The sequence below is a fragment of the Gracilinanus agilis genome, chromosome 2, assembly GCF_016433145.1.
Source record: "Gracilinanus agilis isolate LMUSP501 chromosome 2, AgileGrace, whole genome shotgun sequence".
NCBI lineage: Eukaryota > Metazoa > Chordata > Mammalia > Didelphimorphia > Didelphidae > Gracilinanus > Gracilinanus agilis.
This window is the reverse complement of record NC_058131.1, coordinates 118,459,286-118,464,504: the sequence shown is the minus strand read 5'-3', so window position 1 is coordinate 118,464,504 and position 5,219 is coordinate 118,459,286. Positions and strand designations below refer to the sequence as shown.

The following is a 5,219-nucleotide window of genomic DNA, read 5'->3' as shown; positions in this document are numbered from 1 at the left end:
TTTCTTTCTTTCTTTCTTTCTTTCTTTCTTTCTTTCTTTCTTTCTTTCTTTCTTTCTTTCTTTCTTTCTTTCCCAATTATATCCATTGCTTCCCTCACCCTCTCAGTTCTCTTGCCCCCAATTAAGAAAAAAAAAAGCTAGAATCCTTGCAATAGGTGTGCATAGTAAAACAAAACAAATTCACTCTTTAGTTTCCCTATGTCTGTGTTTCTTCAACAGAGGGGATTTTCATGGATGCCTGGGGACAATGAAAGAGGGAAGATGCCAGGACACATCTTGGACATGGCAACAAGTCCTAAGTTACAGTTCTAGCTAAGAGTAGAAACCCAAATGGTCAAGATGAACAGGCTACTGGCTGAGTTACAAGGAAAACAGGAGTGAGCAGAGGGAAATTGCCATGCTTTGTTTGTATAGACTCCAGAGAACTGCCATAGTTGAAAGCCAGGTTTACCTTCTCTCTTAGAATCAATGGTAAGTATAGGTGGTAAGGGCTAGACAATGGGGGTTAAGTGACTTGCCCAGGGTCACACAGCTAGGAAGTATTTGAGGCCAGATGTGAACCCTGGACCTCCTGTCTCTAAGCCAGGCTCTCTCTCCACTGAGCCACCCAACTGCCCCAGGATTACCTATTTTACAAGATTTATAAGGACAATTAGGAACAGTTTGACAGAAAATAGGTTTAGGCCAGTAATTATACCGCATACTACAATAAGTTTAAAATGAGTATGGGGGAGGATTTTTTGTACTGTTCTTTAAACTCTCAAACTATGACATTAAAGATTCAACCCCCAACTTCTCAGGGGATACTTTTAAGTATAACTCTAAGGAGGGAAGTATAATAATGCACCAGGACTCAAGATTCATATCTAAATATGAAAGGTGATATCATTTTTTAAAATTAGAGCGAATGGGCAGGGCAGCAGCTGTCAGCACCATCTTTCCCATTTAGCTGGGAAGCCCCTGTGCCTCCCAGAGAGCGACAGTGGGTTCATCGTGTTGGTTCCATCCTGGGAATGCTTCAGGGCTGTCACTTCCACGTTTACCTCCAGAATTGCGGCCCTTGGGTCCCTCTATTGGAAAGAACTTTAAAAATAGAATTTGAAATTTGAAGATATATTGGGAAAGAGGAGGTATTTCAGTGACGAAATATGCCAACAAGTGATATATACCTACAGCCTACAAGGGACTTTGCCCTTCCAAGTCAGAAAAAATGAAACATACTTTTCTTAAATCTGAGGAGGTTCAGTACTATCAAGCTGATTTCCAGGAAAACATATGAGTTTACTGATATAATCCAAGAGGAAGTTCACAAGTTGTGTCTAGAAGCCATTCTATTTTTTGCTTTCAGTTTAAGTGTTTAAATGCATTTATAAGATGTGTGTAGTAGAAGATATTCAGAGCCACCTATCCAGGAGCATTCATCTGCTGCCTAGTCATAGGAGTTATATTGAATTTTTATTGCTCTTTTGTGATGTATAAACCTATGATTTACCTCTACCTGTCATTGCAGTAGGAATGGATTTCCTGGGAATGAAACCAGTGAGTGAGTTGCTATGAATGCCAGGCGCCTTTTTTCATGCTTTATACATTTGATAGAAATAAACTATTCGACTTTGTTTTCTGAATATATAAAAATTATGTTAGGGAATATTCCAGTTGAATTTTTTCTTGAAGGGGCAAAAAATTGCTAGCTAAAACCTTAATTCCTAAATTTGGCCTTCTTAATAGTATGATGGAACCACTTTTAAGAGAGAAGTTTTTGGCACCTCCCTTGTTCTAATGAGCATCAATTATGATAGGACATTAGAAGAAACTTTATATGTGAAAAACTTCTAGGAGTTCTTAACAACTGGCCAATTGAAAGCAAGGAAGTTACTCTGTAAAAATTATGGAAGCATTCAAGTGTATTTTGGAGATTCTTTATTGCTTCCATCTATGGCTTAGTTCCCAGACACATCCCCAAGGAACCATCTGTGCATTTGTCAGTGATGTTCCATACAAACTAGAGTTTCTATAAATTAAAAATAAGGCTCCAAACCCATGGATTCTAGTGGCCACTCTGTGGCTTCAGAACATACCAGGAATGGGCTTAGGTTGTAAAGACTGACTGGCTGATTCCAGAGAAAGAACTATTGGGGTCACTTTCATGTCAGTGTATTTATGGTTTTATTTTGAAGTTTTGGTTATATATGAGTTTGTTCTTACCACAGTGACCAATATGGAAGTGTGCATTGCATGACAATTAAAAAAAAAAAGACTTACTGGCTGAAAGGTTTAACATAGGCCTTTGGAGGATTTCTAATTTGGCCTGATAATATAGCTGCTGGCAAAGTTCCATAGTCTTACCTTTTTCTTTGTTCTAATATTATTAATCTTACCAAGGGTCAGGTGTTTTTGTTTTAATTTTAAAAATCTTTAATTAATTAGTTAATTAATTAAGAGTATTTTTCCATGGTTACATGAATCATGTTCTTTCCCTCCCCTCCTCCCACCCTCTCCCATAGCCAACGAGCAATTCCACTGGGTTTTACATGTGCCACTGATCAAGACCTATTTCCATATTATTAATATTTGCATGAGGGTGATGGCTTAGAGTCTACATTCCCAATCATATCCCCATTGACCCATGTGATTAAGCAGTTGTTTTTCTTCTGTGTTTCTGCTCCCATGGTTATTTCTCTGGATGTGGATAGCGTTCTTTCTCATAAACCCCTCAGAATTGTCCTGGGTCATTGCATTGCTGTTAGTAGAGAAGTCCATTATATTTGATTGTGCCACAGTATATCAGTCTCTGTGTACAATGTTCTCCTGGTTCTGCTCCTTTCACTCTGCATCAATTCCTGGAGGTCATTCTCGTTCACATGGAATTCCTCCAGTTCATTATTCCTTTGAGCACAATAATATTCCATCACCAACAGATACCACAACTTATTTAGCCAATCCCCAATCGAAGGGCTTACCCTCATTTTTCAATTTTTTTGCTACCACAAAGAGTACAGCTATAGATATTTTTGTACAAGTCTTTTTCCTTATTATCTCTTTGGGGTATAAACCCAGTAGTGGTATGGTTGGATCAAAGGGCAAGCAGTCTTTTTGGGCATAGTTCCAAATTGCCTTCCAGAATGGTTGGACCAATTCACAACTCCACCAGCAATGCATTCATTCATGTCCCAATTTGGTCAGATGGTTTTGAAAGAAGAAAACGGAGAACCAAGAAATGCTGAGGTTTCCAGCATATCATTATCCTAATGTCTTTGGGCTACAGGAATCTGCTGCTTAACATTTTTGTTCATCCTTCCTTTTTGTCTATATCATTGCAGATGATATCTGGTTTCAGGAAAGGGGACATCCATGGCTGCTTTAACTTCTTACCCAATGTGTTTTCAGAAGAATTCATCTTCTTTCCAGGAAATTCACTGAAGACCTTTGAAGAAAGCTGTTGCCTGCTTTCTAAAAATGAAACCATTCAAGTGACTTCACAAAACATTTTAGTTACAGACAAAGGAGATACTGAGGTATCTTTTTCAGCACTGCTCTTTAAGCCTTTTGTGGAAGGTTATCAGAAGAGTTGCCAATATCTTCTGCAAGATGAAAGTGAGTGCTTCACTGAGAAGCAGTATAAGTGCTGGACTACTTATTATCTTCTTGAATCAGGAGACTGTCAGTTTTATGAATTGCTTTCTTCCAACCTGCATAAAACACATTTGAGCTCTTGACTGGGTGCAGTACCAAAGTGCAAAGAAGCAGATGAGTACTCTTAAAAAAGCAGATGAGTACGAATGATGAAGCCACTATAAAGTCTGAAGAAATGCTTCGTTCTAAAACATCCACAGGAAAACCAGTGACAGCAAGACTTTAACCTTTCCCTACAGCTGGATGAGAAAGAATGTTACACAATGACTTTAAAAACAAAGCAGGAATTCAAAATAAAATACATTACCTTTCATCCTTCTGACTCGGCTTCTTTGGAAGTATCTAAAAAAGGAGAAAAAGGAATTCAACTGAAGTAATGAGTGTGGGCCTTTGAACTCTGATGCTAAAAACTGCATTCGTGCCATCTTCCCTGAGTGTTTTTGAATAAAATATTCTTTTGGATACACAATTGGAAAAACAGTACAACTACTTATTTGCTTTCAGCTCTCAATTTTTTACATAAGGTATTCCATTTTATAGATTTCTTCATTAATGTGTAACTGAGAAAATAAAATATTTAAATATTAAATGGAAAAAAATTAGAGTGAATGAAAAGAGGTATCTTTTAGATCTATAGCTTAGGATTTAAAACTATGGAAAAAAGATATTTTGTAAATCTATGGGTAGCATTGCCAAATAAGTTATAAGAGACACCATGAAAGAGAAAATACTTCTATTCTAATTAAAAAATTTAAAAGCTTTTGAAAGAGCAAAAGTCAATGCAGCTAAAATGAGGCAACAAACTATTGAGTAGAGAAAAAAATCTTTTCACCAAATACCTCTAATAAAAGCCTTATACTAAAATATAAATGAGTCCAAAGTAATGAAGATGAAACACATCATTAACCTTTGATGAAGAGGCAATGAATGTACAAGTCAGAAAGAGACATATATTTTTGGACATGGCTAATGTGTGGATTTGTTTTACTGGAAAATGTAATAAACATCAAGGATTTTTAAAAAGTGTTCATTCAGGAAAGGATAGTAAGAGGGACAAAATTATATACATATAATATATAATAATAATAAATCTTGTTACTTGAAAAATAAAAAAGCAAATATACATAGAATTGACACAGACATATAATTTAAAAAATTTACAATAAAAGTAAAATATACGAACAATTTTCAAATGAATTGAAAATTCTCAAAAGCCATAAGAAAAAATACTTTAAATTACTAATAATAAGAGTTATATAGGTTAAAACAATTCTGTTATTTTAACACCAATCTATTTTATATTACAAAAATGATAGAAAGGATTATTGATGGGACTATGGGAAGGAAGAACACCAATAATCTGTTGGTAGAGGTTGGAACTGGTCCAAGTAAAATGGAAAACTTTTTAGAAATTCTTTGAGAAAACTCACTAAACCCTTTATAAATTTTGGCCTATCAGTCTCTTTCTTAGGCTTATACCAAAGGAGGTTAAAGACAGACAGATCCCGCAACATTAAGGTATTTGTAACAATACTTTTAGTGCTAGGTGGTACAGTGGATAGAATATTGAGCCTAGAGTTCAGAAG

The 5,219-nt window shown here is 35.9% G+C and overlaps 1 pseudogene; it reads left to right on the top strand.

Annotated features, from left to right (window-relative positions):
- The first annotated feature begins 339 nt into the window (after nucleotides 1–339).
- LOC123233355 lies at nucleotides 340–3,716 on the top strand (annotated as a pseudogene).
- The last annotated feature ends 1,503 nt before the right edge of the window (nucleotides 3,717–5,219 follow it).